We start from the raw sequence: 21,331 nt of genomic DNA, 5'->3' as shown, positions 1-21,331 counted from the left end.
AATTGCTTCAAGAAAAATACTGTAACAGTTTTATTGTACAGTCGAAGCTCTTCATAGCTCTTTATCACGATAGGAGGGAGTATATGATGAGAGCCTTGTCGATCAATTCGGCCCTGGAAAGATTGTGCAAGGCTCAAGGGGTAGAATTTTTTTCAGCCTGGACTGTACTTGTTAACAGGAGAGATTGCTTCTACAGGGATGGGATACACTTAAATAGAAAGGGTGCAAGAATATTTGCTGATGCTATCGAGGCAGTGTTAGGTGGGTCAGAAAACTGCTAGCTTGGGGGGAGACAAAGACCAATAGATTGACAGTAGCCACTGGCAGAGGTGAAAGAGATTCTTGCACTGCTTCTATTAGAATGAGCAGAAGCCTGAAAAACAAGATGCATGGTATTTCAGAGACTGCTGGGAGCCATTGCGGTACAAGTAAACACATGGGTTGTGTTAAGGTAGCTAAGAATAGAAACAGGTGCAGGTATACTTGCGTGTACACCAATGCTAGCAGTTAGTAAATAAATTTGATGAATTTGAGGTATTGCTCAAAACATCAAAGGCAGATATTGTTGGGATATCAGAGACGTGGTGTCACACAGATATAAGGGATGCAGAACAGCAATTTGGGGAGTACGTCTACAGAAAGGATAGACAGGATAGGAAGGGGGGAGGGGTTATGCTATTAGTTAAGAAACACATAAAAACCAAGGAAGTGAAGCCAGTCGACATCGCCGGACAGTGCAGTGTTGAGTCAGTTTGGTGTGACATAAGCATTGGGAGATCAAAATTGAGAGTAGGAGTGTGCTATAGGCCTAATGACTCTGATGAGTATAATAAGGAACTGTACAGGGAAATAGAGTGGGCCAGTAAATCAGAGAGTCTTATAATGGGAGATTTTAATTTCCCAGATATTGACTGGAATTTGGGGGCTGGTTACTCACACACTAGCAGGGCTTTTGTGGATTTATTGGATGATTGTTTTCTACATCAGCATGTTCGGGAGGCAACTAGAGGGAGTAATACTCTTGATTTGATTATCAGCAGTGATTCTTCATGCATTAAGAATCTACAGATAAATGAACCACTAGGTGGCAGTGATCACAGTGTGCTGAAGTGGGATTTACTGAAAGAGGTAACTACCATTAGGGGTAAAGGGAAGGGTTATTGCTTCCGTAAAGGCGACTACGATGGACTGAGACATTATTTAAATTCTATACAGTGGGACCAACTGATGATGTTACCAACAGCAAATTCAAAATGGGAAGCATTCAAAGAACTTATCTTGGAAGCTACTAGGCTTTACATACCAACTAAGAAATATTGTTCAAGGTTTAGGCCAAAATGGATGTCAGATGAACTAATGAGGCATATGGCAGAGAAGAAAAATGCATGGGATACTTACAAATTAACACATGACACAGAAGCCTATGATAGATACAAGTTGATATGCAACCAAGTTACAAAGGAGGTTAGGCAGGCGAAAGCAGATTACGAGAAATCCTTGGCAAGGGATGCAAAGAAAAACAGCAAAGAGTTCTTTACTTATGTAAACTCTAGAAGGAAGGGGATGAATCAGATTGGTCCACTTGATATTGATGGGTCAACTGTTGATGATCCTGCTCGGGTAGCTAACAAACTAAATGAATATTTTGCATCGACATTCACACATGAGGAGTTATTCAGCAAGGGGAATGCCAGAGGTGTATTCAACTCTAGCAGTAAGCTACAGAATCTTGAAATAACTGGGAGTAAAGTGGAGGAGAAACTGTTGAAGATAAACACAAGAAAGGCACCCGGGGTGGATGGGATCTATCCAGTTATATTAAAGGAGGCAGCAAAGGAAGTAAGCAAACCCTTAGCCATAATTATGAGAGCTTCCTTGGACTCAGGGGAGGTACCCATAGACTGGAAATGTGCAAATGTGACCCCAATTCACAAAGGAGGATCAAAGGCTGACACAAGTAATTATAGACCTGTGAGCTTAACTTCTGTTCCAGGAAAATTAATGGAGGCACTGGTTAAAGAAGCACTGCAGGATCATTTAGACAAGACTTCAGTTATAGCTCAGACACAGCATGGTTTTGTTAAGGGGAAGTCTTGCCTGACCAACTTGATTGGATACTACGATGCAGTCACAAAAGAACTGGATGCAGGGAATAACTTTGATATTATATACTTGGATCTTAGAAAGGCTTTTGATACTGTTGCACATGGAAGACTGCTACACAAATTGGAGCAGTGTGACATTGGAGGCAAATTGCTGCTATGGATAAAGGGGTGGTTGAGGGGGAGAAGACAGAGAGTGGTAATCAATGGACACTGCTCATCGTGGACTAATGTTATTAGTGGAGTCCCTCAGGGCTCAGTGTTGGGTCCATTATTGTTTTCTGTATTTATAAATGATATTGATGATGGTATATCAAGCTTAATGTCCAAGTTTGCAGATGATACAAAGGTTGGCAGGGTTGTCAAGGACACTACTGACACTATGCTGCTGCAATAGGATCTGGAAAGGTTGAGCAGATGGGCTGAGAGGTGGCAAATGAAGTTTAACATTGACAAATGTAAAGTACTACACATGGGAAACAGCAACCCCAGAGCAACGTATCAACTCTGTGGTACTACACTGACAGTGGTAGAGAATGAAAGGGACTTGGGGGTGATTGTGCAGGCAGATATGAAATTCTCTGAGCAATGCAGACGGGCTGCAAGAGTAGCTCATGGAGTATTGTCAATGATATACAGGAATTTTTCCAGCAGGGATAAGGAGGTGATTATTCCATTGTATAAGGCAATGGTCAGGCCACACCTAGAGTACTGTATACAGGTCTGGAGGCCTCATTTCAAGAAGGATGTAGAGCTGCTGGAACGAGTACAGAGAAGGGCAACAAGATTAGTGAATGGAACAAAGGGGTGCTCTTACGAAGAAAGGCTTAAGTTTTGCAAATTACAGTGTCTGGAGACTAGGCACCAGCGAGGAGATCTGATAGAGGTGTATAAAGCCTTGAATGGTTTAAGCATGCTCAATGCTGATGGGATTCTTCCTCTAGCTCAGAAAAATCACCTGAGAGGGCATAAATTCAAATTGAGGAAAGACAGATGTAGGATAGACGTGCGGAAATTTGCCTTTAGCCAGCGGGTGGTTGGTTGGTTGGTGGAACAGACTGCCATCCCTTGTGGTGGAGGTTGATAGTCTAAATAAGTTTAAGGCTCAGCTGGACATTTTGAACGAACAAGAGGGGTGAAGTGGAAGTGGGGTTTTTTTTTTTTTTTTTTTTGGCTGATGCTGCATAAGCTTGCTTTCTTGCATCAAATGCCTCTACTAATGCTAATGCTAATGCTATAGCAACCTTCTTTTTAACGTCCCAACACACTATAACGTCCTATGTGATTGGTTCTGGCCAATTTCTCATTAACCTAATGCTACTTTACATTCAGTATAATGACATTGAAAATAAAAGGATTTCTCTATAATGACCTTATATTTCTACCTCTTAACCTGAATTTTTTACTTTTTTATTACAATATGATCATTTAAAAATGACAGAACGCTTCAAATATATTGAAATAATTGCACAAGCTTGCAGCCTCACCGTGAAAATCATTTGTTAAGGTTTCCATGCTCTTTTCTCGTAGTGAGTTAACGAAATGATCGTTGACTAGAAGTTAATTTCATTAGTTATAATAAATGTTTATTGGAATGGCTCCAAGAAGCAGATAGCTTTGCCAATCACAGATAAAAATTAGGATTTTGCAAGCTTAGAATGAACACTTATCTACATAAGTGTTCATTCTAAGACTGACATCACCAAACAGTTCGGCATTCCTAAGCAAACTCTCCTTACTATTCTGAAAGATCGAATTGAAAGTTTAGAGAAATCTGCTGTACTGGGTAGGATTCAAGCACAAAAGGCAAAGTATCCAGATCTTGAAAAGGTACTTTTGGAATGGCTAATGATGATGCATGCAAAAAATATTCCCATAGATGGTAATCTTTTAAAAGCTAAAAGGCTGAAACATTTGTGCATCAAATGGATATTGAAGAATTTAAAAGTTCAGATGGATGGTTCCAGAAATTTAAGACTCGTCATGGCCTGTCTTTCAAAAAAGTGTGGGGTGAAAGTGCAGCCGTGGACATTGACGCTACAAACGAATGGAAGAAAATTGTTTAAAAAATGTTTTGCTGACATACAACAACAATTACATCTTCAATGCTGATGAAACACTTACATTTAAAGGCAAGAAATGTAGTGGTGGAGAAAAGACACAATGGATTACCATTATCCTAGCAGTAAGCATGTCTGGCACACACAGAGAAACTTCCTCTTTTAATCACTGGGAGAGCTCAGAAGCCTTGATGCTTTAAAGGTTTGAAGACATTACCGACTATGTATTGAGCAAGCCAAAAGGCATGGATGACATTACAAATCTACAAAGAACGGATCAGAGACTTAGATTACAGGATGAATGAGAAGAATAGAAAACTTTTGCTGTTTTCATTAGTAACTGTATCCCTCACTGTAAGTAAACAACCTACGTGCAATCACTGTTGAATACCTACCATCAAATATGATGTCAGCCCTTCAGTCACTTGATCAAGGTGTAATCCAGTGTTATAAGGAAAACTACTGAAGAATGCTATTGAACAAAATTGTGCTGTCTTGAAAGAAAAATTCAATATGAAATGTACATCCTGCAGGCAACATATTTATGTTTCAGCATGGGATGAAATTGATAAAAAAAAAAAGTGATCGCCAACTGCTTCAGCATGCTGGATTTACTGCCTTGAATGATGCAATGTGTGAAGTTTTGCATGCTTTTTCCTCTGTTAATTGTGAAGAACAGTTCAATAATAGGGAAGAAATATTTGAGCATGTGCATCACCACATAAACTTACAGGAAAACTTAAGCTTCACAGATTACGCAGAATTGAGTGTTTCAGGATATGCACAAATGAAGAGGAACCCTTTGCAGACATAATGAAATCTGAAATTTTTAGTGATGAAGGTGAGGAACCTACTGTAGTTGAACAAGAAGTTTCAGTGAAAGATAGTGAAGGATGATCATCACAAGGATTAGAACTTGTACATCGATTTTTTCAAGTGCAGCCTAAATGAGAAAGTGAAATAATTGCTACCATGCACCTTCATAATTCTCTTTAAAGACATGCTCTACCATTGGACATGTGTTTTGATTGATTGAAACAATTCATTATATCTTGATAGGTATGTAGCCTATGTATTGAAATTTACAATTTAATTGTAACCTTACTGCACTCTACAATCAATGCAAAATTTACAATCATAATTTTCTTGTTAAATACTGTAGTGCATATTATAAGTAAGATTATACTATACTGTATTAGTAGAATTACATTAAATGTTCAAGCTTTTACTTGATTTGTTGCTGATTTTATGAACAATCGATATAACTTTCATAATAATATTAGCAAATGATATAAACAAGCAAACTTATAGAGCATCAGCAAAAAGAGGGAAAAAAAAAAATCACCAGTCAAAGCCCTTCTCCCTAATAATTTATCTAGTTCTTCCTCGAATTTATTTATTCAAATTACGCACTTCCACAATGTCATATGGAAGTTTATTCCAACAATCAACTACCCGCCGACTGTTAGTACTGTAACACACCATCTCTTCAGAAAAATTGAGTCAAAAGTTTTGTTTATAACAATACCACTGCTATTCAGACTTCACTGTCTAGAGCATTTCCAGAAACTGCATTGGAAAGAGACCTGATTTTTTTTTTTTTTTCCCCTATGTGATTGAATGTTCTCTAACACTCAGCACTTCTATGAAGAGTTATTAAAACAATAAGAACGACTTGATACGACATCTTACATTTCATGCTTTCTTGTGCATTTGCCAGTTCTCCAACCAAGGACTACTGGCAATAGTGGCTTCAGTGGTTACAATAGGAAAAAGGTTCTCACACTGAACTTCACAAAACTGATCAACAAAATGTCTATTCTTTACCTTTAACAATATTTGTTTAAAAAAAACAAATATTGTTAAAATACTGAACGTTCAATATCAAAAAGTATTGAAAAGTACAAAGCAGATTTGGTTCAAAAAAGTTGTTCTTTGAATAGGTTTAAGTTAGGATCCCCAAATATGATTACATTTAAGTTAAAGAGAAATAACACTTCCAATAACCCAGCTGGGCAACTTCCTATCTATAAATTCGTTTAGAGCCAGTAGACTTTGACTACCATAAGGAAGCACGCTTTGGTCTTAGAAAATTCATGCTCATCCATGAGACACCTCCATAGCCAGGTGGGCAGGAGCAGCAGTGCGTAGCATATGCTTCTTGATTAGACCGGGGTTCGAGCCTGTGACCACCAAATATGGAAAGGTCAGGGAATGACCACCGCATATCCCCGGCGCAATATAGCCTTAGTTGTTAATGCTCCTAAAAACCAAATAACAAACAAACAACAGCTCATCCATGACAGAAGATCAGCTAGCTCCTAAACTACCTCTTCTGCAATTTACCTAATTTATTCATTACGCAGCTTCCAATATGAGTGTATTATATAGCTGAATTGCAACTTTCCATTGGTTTATATTAGCATACAGTTCACCTCAAAAGGATGACATATAAACTTGCAGTAATTCGATTTTTCCTTTGATTTTTATCATGTATAAAATAGCTTATGTTAAAAGTTTTAAAATGTCAACTTGTTTTATTATTAATGATATATTGCCTATGTACTTGTCTATAATTCTGATTAACAAGGAAGTGGCCTTTACTGATTTATCAATAGGAGGGGCAGTGCTTTGGCTTGTATTTCTAGACCTCATCAGCAGCATAAGTTAGGAGTTAAAAACCCTTAAGTTAATTTCTTTGCAAATAAATATTTAATGATATTTGTTTTTAATAAACTAAGTTCTTTTTTAAGTCTTTTAGTGCTTTCTAAGTTGAGAGAAGGTATCATATCCTTGGTTGGTGTGTGTGTGTGTGTGTGTGTGTGTGTGTGTGTGTGTGTGTGTGTGTGTGTGTGTGTGTGTGTGTGTGTGTGTGTGTGTTGCACTAGAAATGAAAATATGCAGAATAAAGTTTGCTTTTCTTAATGGCTAACTGTACAATTTTGGCAAAGTATTATCAGCTGTTTATCACATGACCATACTCTAACAAAATTAAGAAAAAATTCATGTTTTTAAAAATACTGATTTTAGCAGTTTTACTATTTTTTGTGAAAAGAAAGACTGAGAAAACTGGTATTTTTCCAGAAAAGTAAGTAACTATGATACCAACTCTAGTACTATGGAGAATGGGTCAAATCAAATTGAATTAAAGAGCCAGATTCTCCTACATAAACCTGGAGAGTTGGCAGATGAAAGTGGGAGAGAAACTGTTGAAGCTAAACGTAAAAATGGCACCTAGGGTGGATGAGATCTAGCCAATTGAATTAAGGGAGGCAACAAAGGAGGTAAGCAAACCTGAACCATAATTATGAGAGCATACTTGTATTCAGGGACTATGGACTGGAGATGTGTGAATATATCTACAGTTCAAAAAGGGGATCAAAGGGTTTTAACAATAATTACAGACCTGTCAGCTTGACTTCTGTTCCAGGGAAATTAATGGAGTCGCTGGTTAAAAAAAGTACTGCAAAGCCATCTGGACAGGAATAGAATTATACATAAATCACAGCATGTGTTTGTTAAGTGGATCCTGTCTCATCAATCTAATTAGTCACAATGATGCAGTAAAAAGTCTGGATGCAAATAATAATTTTGACACCATACATTTAGATTTCAGTAAAGCATTTGGCACCATTTCACACAAGACTGCTGTACAAATTGGAGTAGTGTAGGCATTAGGAGCAAGTTACTGCTATAGATAGAGCGATGCTTCAGTGGCTGAAGACAGAGGGTGGTTATAAATGGGCAACTGCTCTTCTTATTGTTGAGTGGAGTGACCCAGGGTTCAATGTTGGGACCATTGTTGTTCTATATTTATTAATGTTTATTACTCATTATTTATAATTTATTAATAATCAATTAATAATTAATTAATAATCTATCTTTATTAATGATATTGATGAAGGCATTTCAAGCTTAACATATATTTGCAGATGATAGTAAAGTTGGCAAGGTGGTTAATGACAGAAATCACAGCATGCTACTGCAACAAGAGCTGGAAAAATTATGCAAATGGACTGAGAAGTAGCACTTGAAGTTTAACTGACAAATACAAGGTATGCAGGGTACAAATACTACTATTAAGGTAGTAGAGAATGAAGATCTGGGGGTAATTGTATAGTCAGATATGAAGTTCTCTGAGTAGTTTAGACAAGTTTCCAGGAGAGTTCATTAAGTTTTGTCAATGATATACAGGAATTCTGCCAGGGATAACAAGGTGATTATCCCATAATATGAGGCAATGGTTAGACCACACCTTGAGTACTGCGTACATGTCTGGAAGTCCCATTTTAGGAAGGATGTCAATCTGTTGGAATGAGTGCAGAGATGAACAACAAGATTAGTGAGGGGAACAAAAGGGTGCTCTTATCACGAAAGAGTTTTTATTGCAGTGTCTGCAGATTTGACTGAGATGTTTAAAGCTTTAAATGGATTGAGTATGCCAGGGCTTTCCTCTTGCTCAGACTAAACACACACACACACACACACACACACACTAGAGAAAGTGAATTCAAACTGAGGAAGGATGGTTGCAGGATAGATGTGTGGAAATTTGCCTTCAGCCACCAGGTAGTTGATTGTTGGAACAAATTTCCATCTGGCATTGTAGAAGTAGGTAGTTTAAATTCAATGAAGGATTAGAACAACTATCAAAGGGATTCATCAGGTGATATGGGAAGTGTTCTTTTTTTGGGGGGGGGGCTTATAGTTTATACATGTTGGCATATACATGCTTGCTTTCTTGCATTGTTTGTCACTACTAATACTACAATTGTAATAATTATCAGATGAAACAAACATGAACAAACTGCACGTTAGTGGGTAACCGACTGCTGATTACACGGAACAATTTTTGGTCGCATCTTATTACGGGCATGAAAGTAAGTTTACTTTATAGAATTTGGTGTTAAACATGGAAATAGTGCTTAAAATGGCAGATTGGCTCTTGTTTTCAAAAAAAGTAGTTTTTTATATTTATACAAGATTTTATTTTTTTTTTCTATATGGCAGTTAGATGTAGCTATGAACATGGCTGTATCAAACACAGGACCTTTTTGCCTTTCACTTGGATTCAGCTTTGGGAGCATCCCTTTTCACCATCCAACAATAATTGACTAACACGGCGGCACTCCATTTGCTTTTGTATCTTTGTTCCATCACTCCGATGTCTTGATGGAAGTGCTCACCATGTTCGTTGATGACAGCACCACAGCCTGGCAGGAAAAAATCCAGGTGTGAGTGCAAGCAATGCATTTTCAATGACATGTTGCATCCCAGTTTTTTGTAAGAAGTAATGAGATCTTCCACAAGCTGATTGTGGTTTCTGGCTTTAATATTTCCTAGTAAACCAGTTGAAACATTTTGAAAGGCTTTCCATGCTGATTTTTCACTATCACTAAGAACACATTCAAATTGTTCATCTTTGAAAAGTTGCCCCATTTGTGGACCAATGAAAACACCTGCCTTAATCTTCTCTGTACTAAGTCTTGGAAATTTCTCTTTCAAGTATGTGAAGTATGCAGTACCATTCACTTTCAAAGCCTTTCGCAAATTTTTCACTGGCCCCAGTGTGATGTGGAGTGGTGGAAGCAAAACTTTATTTGGATCTACTAGAGGTTCAAATGCTACGTTCTTCATTCCAGGTGTTAATGACTTTCATTCAGGCCAACTCCCTTCTCATTGTGCATATTCTTGGCACAACTATCGCACTTGCAGAGAAAGCGACAATATTAAGTGTAACCCTTTTGTAGTCCTAATAAAATGGCAATTACCTCTAAATCACCACATATCTGGCACTCATATTTCTGATAGTGTTCACCTAAGAGGATGCTCTCCTGTTTGCATATGTTTCTTTTTGTGGACAGCATACGCAGAGGTATTGAAGGCAGCATATTTCCATTGTGTAATAACACGGCCTTAAGAAGTGCCAACCTTAGAAGTGTCTACAAATAGTTGCCATTCTTCGGGAACATGCCTAATGTTCATTGCTGCCATTAGACCATCAAAAAATCATTAGACCATATTCTTAAAAACAGTGAGTTCACCTGTTTGATAAAATTTATAATAGTCTTTATTTCTAGCACAAAATGTCACTTTCACAGAATTATCTAGAAGATTCCATTGTTGTGGCATCGAGGCCAAAAGTTCTGCCTTATTCTTTGCCAGTTCAAGATCCCTGAGGAGATCATTAAGCTCACTTTCTGTGATCTTATGTGGTTCAGAAGGATAAAGGTTTGGACAAAATGGTGGATCCCTTGACGTAGACAGCTGCTGTACTTCTTTGTGTATATCAAGTTGATGTTCATTAGTGTATAGAAAAATTGTCGGCTGGTTCATCAATAGGTAGTACTTTACTGTCTACTTTTTCTTCATTGTTATCCCTTTTCTAATAGGAAGCACCATATAGAAGTAACAGTGTGACATGATTTGTTGGCTCCCTCCATATCATGGGCACTGCGAAAGGCATAAAACATCCCCTTCGATTCAACCACACATTGAGTTTTGATGAACAAGTGGTGCAGCATATGTTTGGAGCCTAGTTGGTATCCTGGTCGCCCAAAGTACAAGAAGTGGACTTTTTGTGGCTTGAGTTAGGAGACACTTTCTTGAAGCTAACATGACTTCTCCACATACTTTACAGAAGTTTTGGTTTTTTTTTTTTTTTAGGAGCATTAGCAACTAAGGCCATATTGCTCCGGGAAATGCGGTGGTCATTCCTTGACCTTTCCGCATCCTCCGTATTTGGTGGTGACGGGCTCGAACCCCGGTCTAATCAAGAAGCGTGTGCTACGCACTGCTGCTCCTTCCCACCTGGCTACGGAGGCGCCTTTACAGAAGTCATCCAGCCCATTCACACAATTACGGGACATATTAATCTTACACAACCCAAATACTGTCAAAAAGTAGAAATATCACAGAGAACAAACAACCCAGTACTAGTCATATTCGAGGATTACTGCAACATAGTTGAAGACACATTTGAGGCAACAACTTATCACATGATGCAGAGCAAAGTGACAGTTGCTGGTAATGTGATAGAGCATGGTGGTACTGACACTGCAGTGTTGCCCTGTGTTTTGCCGAGAGCCATAGTTGATAATGTAGAGTAACTTGCTAATATGAGACCCCAACTGCAATTAGAAAACAAGAGCCAATTGCCAAATTTTAATGCGATTTTCGTGTTCAGCAGCATAAAATTAGTCAAGAAACATGACTAATGTTCGTTTTTGTAGCATTTTATTTGTTGACCGGCGTTATCTAGAAACATGTCAAAAAACATGTTCTCCAGCTTATGAAAAGTTCATACTTCATCCCTTGTTATGCGTATTGCTACTAATATATTCAAGTACTTATTACGGTGTCAAACTATACAAAGAAAACTCCTACTTATAGAAAGTCAAAACAAGGGATTATAGAAATAAAAAAAAAAAATTAAAGTGCAAGATATCTGAAAAAAAAAAAAAAAAAAAACTAAGATAATTTTTATGTCTGAAACAAAAACCAAACAGGTTTGGTATAGTCATGACAATGCTATATATCAGGAGTGGCCAACTTAATATGTGATGCGATCTACTTTTTCCCTTCAAAATGTGGCACGATCTACCATTTCAAAAATTTCATTGCACAAGGTGCACAAATCGAGGGATGACTGTATATTTAAAATTCATCGTGATCGACCGAAATTAAATCCACGATCGACTTGTTGGCCACCCCTGCTATATATCATTAATCACACTGATGTGATGAACAAAAAATTTTCTGGCAGAAAAAAAAAGAGTCCAGTCTACAAATTTACAATTATATAACTATCTATTTTCAGAAATGTAATCATGATTTTGTTATACTAATGCAGTAGTTTTATTTCTCATAGTAAAATATTAAATATATTTGTTTAGGCAAGTTAAAAAAAAGACATGATTTTGAAAAACCAGCAAGTGCCATGTTCTTATGTTTTCCTTAATGGAAGTGATCTTTTATATATCAATAGAGCAAAAAAGTACTATATTTAAAATCATTATTGTTTAAGTTGGGATGAAAGAGGAAAATTTACTTTATAGAGTAAATAAAATAGTAAATAAAAAACTTCCTTAAGCTGCTAGCATTAACTACCCCTCCCTCCCCCAAAAAAAAAAAAAAAAAAAAAAATCAGTGTCTAGTTCTTCCTTGAATTTCTTCAAACTACCTAACTCTACAATACCAGATAGCGGTTTGTCACAACAACCGACAATCTGCTGACTGAAGTCAAATTTCCTCACATCTGTCCTGCAACCATCCTTCCACAGTTTGAATTTATGCCCCATCATATGTGTAGTCTAAAGCAGGAGGAAAGATTCCATTAGCATTAAGCTTACTCAGTCCATTCAAGAACTAAAACACCTCACTCAGACCCGCTTGCAGGTGCCTAATCTTCAGGCACTACAGTTTTCAGAACTGAAGCCTTTCATGGTAAGAGTACCGTTATGTCTCTCTCACTAATCCTGTTCTCTTCTCTATACTTGTTCCAAGAGATCAACATCCTTCTTAAAATCAGGCAGATTTGTATGCAACACTCAAGATGTTGCCTGACCAATGCCTTATGCAATGGAATAATCATATCCTTATTCTTGCTGGTCAAAAAAATTCCCGTATATCATTGACAAAACCCAACAAGCTGTCCTTGGTATGCTGTGTGAACTGCTCAGAGAACTTCATATCTGCCAGCTGAATTATTCCCAGGTCTTTTTCATTCTTCACTCCCCTCAGCGTGGTACCAAAGAGTTGGTAGGTTAATCTGGGATTATTGCTCCCTATATAAAGTACCTTCCATCTGTCGATATTAAACTTCAATTGCCACTTCTAAGCAAATCTACCTAATTTATTTAGATCTTGTTGCAGTAGCATACCTTGATTACTATAATTACCATTCTGCCAACTTTCGTATCATATGCAAACTCAGACATTAAACTTGATGTGCCCACATCAATATTGTTAATAAATATAGAAAACAACCCTGGAGTACTCCACTAATAACATTAGTCCAAGAAGGGCAGTGTCTATTGATAACCACTCCATCTTCTACCATTCAAACATCCCTTTATCCATGTCAGTAACTTGACTTTAATGTCACCCTGTTCAATATGCCTAGCAATCTTTTATGTGTAACAGTTATCAAAAGCTTTTCTGAAATTTAAGTATATGATGTCAAAATTATTTTTTGAATCCAGTTCCTTTGTTACTGCATCATAGAGTATTCATTCAGATTGATCAGACAAGACCTCCACTTAAATCCATGCTGACTGCAGTATAACTCCTATTGTTATTTGGTTTTTAGGAGCATTAGCAACTAAGGCCATATTGCTCCGGGATATGCAGTGGTCATTCCCTGACCTTTCCGCATCCTCTGTATTTGGTGGTGACGGGCTCGAATCCCGGTCTAATCAAGAAGCGTGTGCTACGCACTACTGCTCCTTCCCACCTGGCTACGGAGGTGCCGCAGTATAACTGCATTCCTGTGTAAATGGTCATTCATTTAACTACTGACTCCATTCTTTTACCTGGAAGAGCAAGTCAAGCTAACAAGTTTGTAATTACTCATGTCACCCTTTGATCCACCTTTATGAATTGGGGATATATCTGCAGTCCAAAGGTTCCTCCCCTGAATCCGAGGATGCTTCATAATCAAGGCTAAAGGTTCACTTACGTTCGTTAATATAGTTGTTTAGATGCTATGCACCCAGGTGCCTTTTTTATATTTAGCTTCAACAATTTCTCCTCCACTTTCCTCTAAGTCACTGGTTTTCAATCTTTTTTTTTAATAATGGCACCGTTAAGTAATTTATTTGATTTTGTGACACAACTACTCAATTTTTTGCCTATTAGATCCGATTCTTTCTCTCTCTATATATATATAATATTAAAAAAAATGTTACAGGAATACCTCGCATAACGCGGTTAATTCATGCAAAAAAAAATAACACGCTATGCAAAACTGTGCTGATTGAGGTATTATTAGTATGAATTTTAATGTAATGCGTTCCAACAATTTGATTATATGGGTTGAGTTGCAAAAATATATGTTTGTTTACTATAAATTGATGCACATGAAGTTCTTGCAAAAAAAGAAATTAAAATGATAAAAATGAAAAATACTAGTAAGTACAGTACAAATGATTTTTATTGCAGTATGTACATACCAAAAGAATAAGTGAAGTATGTACTGTATTTTTATTTTGAAAAATAACTGATCAGCTTAGTTTGCACAGATTTTTCTTCTTTTTACATCTCTTTATAACATCGAATGTCATTTTGCAAAGCGCTGCTTTATTTTCATACCTCGTTCGATGTTTGGATCTAGAACTCTCAGCACCATTACATTTCTTCTTTTCCACTCATATTTGCGTATGAGTGGAAAAGAAAGTACAGCTTACGCATATCTATATATCTTTGACAAGATTCCATGACCTGCCCTGGCAGCCCGTCTGCACTGTTCAGTTAACTTCATATTTGACTGCACACTTATCCCAGGTCTTTTTCACTTTCAAATTCCCTGAGTGTATTCCACACAGTTGGTATGTTTTGCTTGGGTTATTGCTACCCATATGCAGTACTTGGCATTTGTCAATGTTAAACTTCAGTTGCCTCTTCTCAGGCAATTTGCCCAACTTATCTAGATCCAGTTGGAGTAGCATACTGTCTTTAGTGTCATTAACAACCTGGCCGACCTTTGTATCATCTGCAAACTTGGACATTAATCCTGATTTGGTTGGTGGAACAGACTTCCATTCCTTGTCGTGGAGGTTGACAGCCTGAATAAGTTTAAGGACAGGTATTTCAAATGAACAGAGGGGTGAAGTGGAAGTGGTTATTTTTTATTTATTTTTATTTATTTTTTTTTTTGGCTGATGCTGCATAAGCTTGCTTTCTTGCATCAAATGCCTCTACTAATGCCAATGATATACCTTCATCAATATCATTGATGACTACACAAAACAACATTGTGCCCAGCACAGAACCCTAGGGAACTCCACTAATAACTTTTGTGCACAAAGAGCAGTGTCCATTGATTACACTCTCTGTCGTCTCCCACTCAACCATCCCTTTATCCATTGTAGCGACTTACCCTTAATGCCATACCTCTCCTAATACTATATTATTATAGTATAGTATTATCAATTAATCAGCAAAATTTATTATTAAATTTCATTGTCAATTAAATTGTACTTTTTTTAATTAAATAGATATAGCAACCTAGATTTTACAAACGCGAAATTATAAATTAATACATATAACTTGATAGAAGATATGAAAGTCATAACGTAACTCTTAGATAATACTCTATGCTGAAATATATATATAGTAGTAATATGACTGTTACGAAGCAAGAGAAAGGAAAATAACAAAAGTTATCATACGTCTAATGCTCCAAAATGTGCAGTAAAGGAAGCAAAAGGATATAAATAATTTGTGATTTGTAAAATATATAGTGTCTGTAAAAATGGAAAAGAAAAGTACACAAGGTGTCCGAACTAAGAGAAGTTTAAGGGATTGTCGAATGTGGAAGTGAATTAGTGGTTAAACAGGTGAAAGAATTTGAAAAACCTAGAACAAATATGAACCAGGACTGAGGAAACAAAAAAAATAAATAAATAATAATAATAAATAACAAATAAATAAATAACACTATATTCAGATATGGGAGGGCAATTTTAGCAAGTGGTAGAATCAGAGGAGGGCAAATACGCAAAATCTGAATATAGTTGATGAAAAAATGATACATAGTCAGGAAATTCATCAGGGGTCTACTCCTGACTATGTACCAGGCACTGTGTTTCCAAACTTGTCGGTAGTATTAGAAAAAGGGGGAAAGCAAATATGCAGCCTTTATCGTAATACTGGTAGACAAAGTAGTCCCTACGCAGTGTAAAAATAAAGTTAATAATGTAAATTAAAATAAATACAAATTTACAAAAGTGTAATGTGAAATATAATACAAATGTGAAGTGCGGAAGGGATGAAATTGTAATTAAATTAACGTGGTAGAAAATTAAAATTCAAATTCAGATATAAAGCAGAGAAATTTGTACGAATTTTACACTGTTTTACACCAATAAAGGCTGCATATTTGCTTTCCCCCTTTTCTAATACTACAGACAAGTTTGGAAACACAGTGCCTGGTACATGGTCAGGAGTAGTCCCCTGATGAATTTCCTGACTATGTATAATTTTTTCATCGGATAGTATGAATCAGCTGTACTACTCAATATGTTCTACGTTGATAATAATATTAGTAAAATAATAAGAGGAGTTTACCTCAATATAGTGCATAGAACACTTCCGTATGATACCCTCCAGAAATTAAAACGGAAAAAACGAAAAAAATCAAAAACTTACCGGTACATTAGAGTAAAATATAAATAATTAAATTAACACAATTCAAATCAATATAAAACAATTAAAAATCAAATTAACACAATTAAAAGAATCTAATGAAAATATTCAAAACGATTTTCCTTCCTTAAGCTGACAATGCTTTTCGACCGTATGTCGTGATCACAGGAATGAAAATTACCGAATCAGGTTAAACCTGGTACTTAAATAGGGATTATTTGTCTTCGCGCATGCGCGTAAAAGGTCCACGCATCGGAGATCAAATATGGCCGCCGAACATTAACAGAATTCTGGTGTAATTGAATTTCAACGGTTTCTGCAATTAATAGTCGCGTATAATTACGTTGAACGTTAAGTATTTTGGCTTCGTTAAATAAAAAAGTATGTTTTTCGTCAATGGCATGAAAGGCTAATTCTGACGCTGCTGAACGAGAAGCACGAACTGAGGCTTCATGTTGATTTACACGAATATTAAGAGAAAATCGGGTCGAACCCTGATAAGATGAGTCGCAATCACCGCAAGAAATGTTGTATACCAGATCATTAATTTGTGTTGCAAATGCCGAAAGAACCGAGAGATTGTTCAGTATAGTGTATAACTTCCGTATTGGCCTAGCTACAATTTTAAATTCGGTATCTTTAAAGAATCTGTTAAGCTGTTTGTGCCACTGTTCAACATATGGGACAGAAATAAAGTATTTTTTGATATTACTATTGTTGATTGGTGTAGTATTTTGTATCCTATCCTTAGCTTGTACCCTAATTCGGTTTATTGTGGTAATGGAATAACCCCTGTTTAACATTCTGCTAGTTAATATTTGTATTTCTGAGTCCAAAGCAGATTCCGTCGTTGAATATTTATAGGCATTAATTGATTAAAGATAATCGATCTTTTGTAGGTGAACGGGTGATAGCTATTATAATGTAGAAGCATACCAGTGTTTGTAGGTTTTCGATAGATGCTAAATTGTATTTTATTCGAGTCCCGGGTAAGTGTGAAATTTAGAAAGTTTAATGACTTTGTATCCGTATCCTCCTTTTCCAATGTAAATTTGAGTCTAGAATGAATATTATTAAATGAATGTAAAATGTCTTGGATAGTATTACTATCCGTAATAACTAGAACATCATCTAAATACCTCCCATAGTACGTGATACGGGTTCGAAAAGGTGTCAAATGTATCTGCTGAATCATTGAGAGATAGATCTCTGACATTAAGCCACTCAGACTCAAACCCATTGGTAATCCAAAAATTTGTTTGTATACCTTGTCTTGAAAGGTGATGTAGTTAGCCTCAACTAACAGTTTAATTAAGTGAAAAATTTCCTTAATAGGTAGCTTCGTATAATTAATCGGTGTCGAGTTTTTATTTAACATATCCCAAATAATATCTAATGTGTATTCAACGTTTACATTCGTATATAATGAGGTAACATCTAGTGAGAATAAATTGTCATTGTCGCCGAGTCTACAGTTTTTAAGCTTATTAAATAATGTATCGTAGTTCTTAATCCCAAATTGTATTACCTGTCTAAAGGGTTTTATAATGTTATATACATGTGTGGCTAAGGATGAAAATGCCGAGTTCCTGTAGGAAACAATAGGTTGAATAGGAAACCCAGTCTTGTGTAATTTTACCTGACCGAAAAGTGCAGGAATACTGTATGTTCTGGACTTTTCAATTCCTTTAACTGAACCATAGTAATGTAGTCGTTTTTTCGATACGTGGTTAACGTTTTATTGTATTGATTGACCAAATTGGTAAACAGTGCCGGGTCTACTTCACGATAAGTGGAGGTATCTGACACAACTGAATCTAACTTATTAATATAACCATGTTTATCTAGTATTACTACTGTATCTCCTTTATCTGCCCTCTGTATAATAATATCCATATTTCCCCGAAGTTCTCGTAAAGCTGAACTCTCATGTGTATTCAATTTAGGAAGTCGCGTTTCTTTTATGTTATTCACTGTTTGGTTAACTTCTTGAATAAATACATCTTTTTATGGAACATTTCAAAGTCCAAATTCAATATCAATTACGCATTGTTTTTCAGGCAGTTTTCGAGGTGGTAAATTATAATTTAGTTCTTTGGATAAAAGCGAAATCTGGTCCTGTGATAGTGTACACGAGGAAAGATTTGTAACCTGTTGATATGTCGGTTCGTTAGATAATTGGGAGGGGGTGTTTGTGAACTAGCTGACATATTCTGTGCTAACACGTTGTGTGTCTGTGGGGGGGGGGTTGTCACCCAACTCATATGAACTTGGTCGCAAGCCCCGCGACAATGTGTTAGAATTTGCATGAACGTGTCTTGACCTATCCGATAATGTTTTCAACTTATTAATATGTCTGTTTTTTTATTTCTGAGGCCTGTGCTTCCCTTCTCAAATCTATGGAGGTCTTCAATAAAGACCAATCGTTCGGATGTAGATAATTTTTTAATTTATCGCGAATCTTCCTAACCTGAGAAAGGTCTTTTTGTTTATTTGAATATCGAGATTTTAAGGCAAGCTTAACAATATTACACGATGTCGCCAGTGTTAGTTGTAAAAGATCGATTATCTTTAATCAATTTCTTAATGCCTATAAATATTCAACGACGGAATCTGCTTTGGACTCAGAAATACAAATATTAACTAGCAGATTCTTAACCAGGGGCTATTCCATTACCACAATAAACCGAATTAGGGTACAAGCTAAAGATAGGATACAAAATACTACACCAATCAACAATAGTAATATCAAAAAATAATTTATTTCTGTCCCATATGTTGAACAGTGGCACAAACAGCTTAACAGATTCTTTAAAGATACCGAATTTAAAATTGTAGCTAGGCCAATACAGAAGTTACACACTATACTGAACAATCGCTCGGTTCTTTCAGCATTCGCAACACAAATTAATGATCTGGTATACAACATTTCTTGCAGTGATTGTGACTCGTCTTATCAGGGTTCGACCCGATTTTCTCTTAATATTCGTGTAAATCAACATGAAGCCTCAGTTCGTGCTTCTTGTTCAGCAGCGTCAGAATTACCCTTTCATGCCATTAACGAAAAACATACTTTTTTATTTAACGAAGCCAAAATACTTAACGTTCAACGTAATTATACGCGACTATTAATTGCAGAAACCGTTGAAATTAAATTACACCAGAATTCTGTTAGTGTTCGGCGGCCATATTTGATCTCCGGTGCGTGGACCTTTACGCGCATGCACGAAGACAAATAATCCCTATTTAAGTACCAGGTTTAACCTGATTCGGTAATTTTCATTCCTGTGATCACGACGTACGGTCGAAAAGCGTTGTCAGCTTAAGGAAGGAAAATCGTTTTGAATATTTTCGTTAGATTCTTTTAATTGTGTTAATTTGATTTTTAATTGTTTTATATTGATTTGAATTGTGTTAATTTAATTATTTATATTTTACTCTAATGTACCGGTAATTTTTCGTTTTTTCCGTTTTAATTTCTGGAGGGTATCATACGGAAGTGTTCTACGCACTATATTGAGGTAAACTCCTCTTATTATTTTACAAATTTTTTCATCGTACGCAGGTCTCGAGGCCTCATTTTAAGAAGGATGTAGAGCTGCTGGAACGAATACAGAGAAAGGCAACAAGATTAGTGAACGGAACAAAGGGTTGCTCCTACAAAGAAAGGCTTAAGGTTTGCAAATTACAGTGTCTGGAGACTAGGCACCTGCGAGGTGTTCTGATTGAGGTGTATAAGGCTTTGAATGGTTTAAACATGCTGATGGGATAGTTGTAGGATAGATGTGCGGAAGTTTGCCTTTAGCCAGAGGGTGGTTGATTGCTGGAACTAGACAAACATTTGGATCGAGTGGATGGGTGAAATGAGACTTTTGAGGGTTTTTTTTTTTTTTTTTGGTTGATGCCACATAAGCTTGCTTTCTTGCATCATGTGCCTTTACTAATGCTGTGTGGTACTACACTCAAGATGGTAGAGAACAAAAAAGGACCTGGTGCAATGATAATTTTGCAGTCAGATATGAAGTTTTCTGTGCAGTGCAGGCAGTCTACGAGAGTAGCTCATGGTGTCTTGCCAGTGATATACAGGAATTTTTCTAGCAGCAATAAGGTGCTGTTATCCCCTTGTAAAAGACAATGGTCAAGCCACATCTTGAGTACTGTATACAGGTCTGGGGGCCTCATTTTAGGAAGGATGGAGAGTTGCTGGAACAAGTACAGAGAAGGTCAACAAGATTAGTGAATGGAACAAAGGGTTGCTCTTATGAAGAAAGGCTTAAGATTTGCAAATTAGCATCTGGTGACTAGGTACCTGCGAGGTGATCTGATTGAGGTGTATAAGGCCTTGAATAGTTTGAGCAAGATCAATACTGATAGGATTCTTCCTCTTGCTGAGATTAATCGCCTGAGGGGATATAAATTCAAACTGAGGAAAGACAATTGTAGAATAGATGCACGGAAGTTTGCCTCTAGCCAGCGTGCGATTGATTGCTGGAAGATACTGCCATCTGTCATTGTAGAAGTTGACAGCTTAAATCAATTCAAGGCAGAATTAGACAAACATTTGGAGTGAATGGAAAGGTTTTTTTTTTTTTTTTTTGGCTGATGCTGTATACACTTGCTGTCTTGCATCATATGCCTCTACTAATGCTAATAAACAATGTTTTTGCTGAAAGGTTTGTCGGTTTCTTACATAATTGGCTGTCAAAAAAGCAAAATAGTGAAGCCACAAAAAAACCAAAACACAACTAAATTGCATAGTCAACTGCAGGTAAAAAGATTTTGTTTCTGAAGAAAATGTTGAAA

General features: G+C 36.6%; 1 protein-coding gene across 3 annotated transcripts in view; it reads right to left on the bottom strand.

Annotated features, from left to right (window-relative positions):
* The window catches only part of LOC150091134 (golgin-45), a 136,163-nt gene that overhangs the window by 59,071 nt on the left and 55,761 nt on the right, over positions 1-21,331 (bottom strand). The window lies entirely within an intron of this gene.

This window comes from Mastigoproctus giganteus, chromosome 1 (assembly GCF_048544385.1).
Source record: "Mastigoproctus giganteus isolate SK-2022 chromosome 1, ASM4854438v1, whole genome shotgun sequence".
Classification (NCBI taxonomy): domain Eukaryota; kingdom Metazoa; phylum Arthropoda; class Arachnida; order Uropygi; family Thelyphonidae; genus Mastigoproctus; species Mastigoproctus giganteus.
Note: the sequence above shows the minus strand (reverse complement) of the source record. Positions and strands in the feature narration are given on the sequence as shown.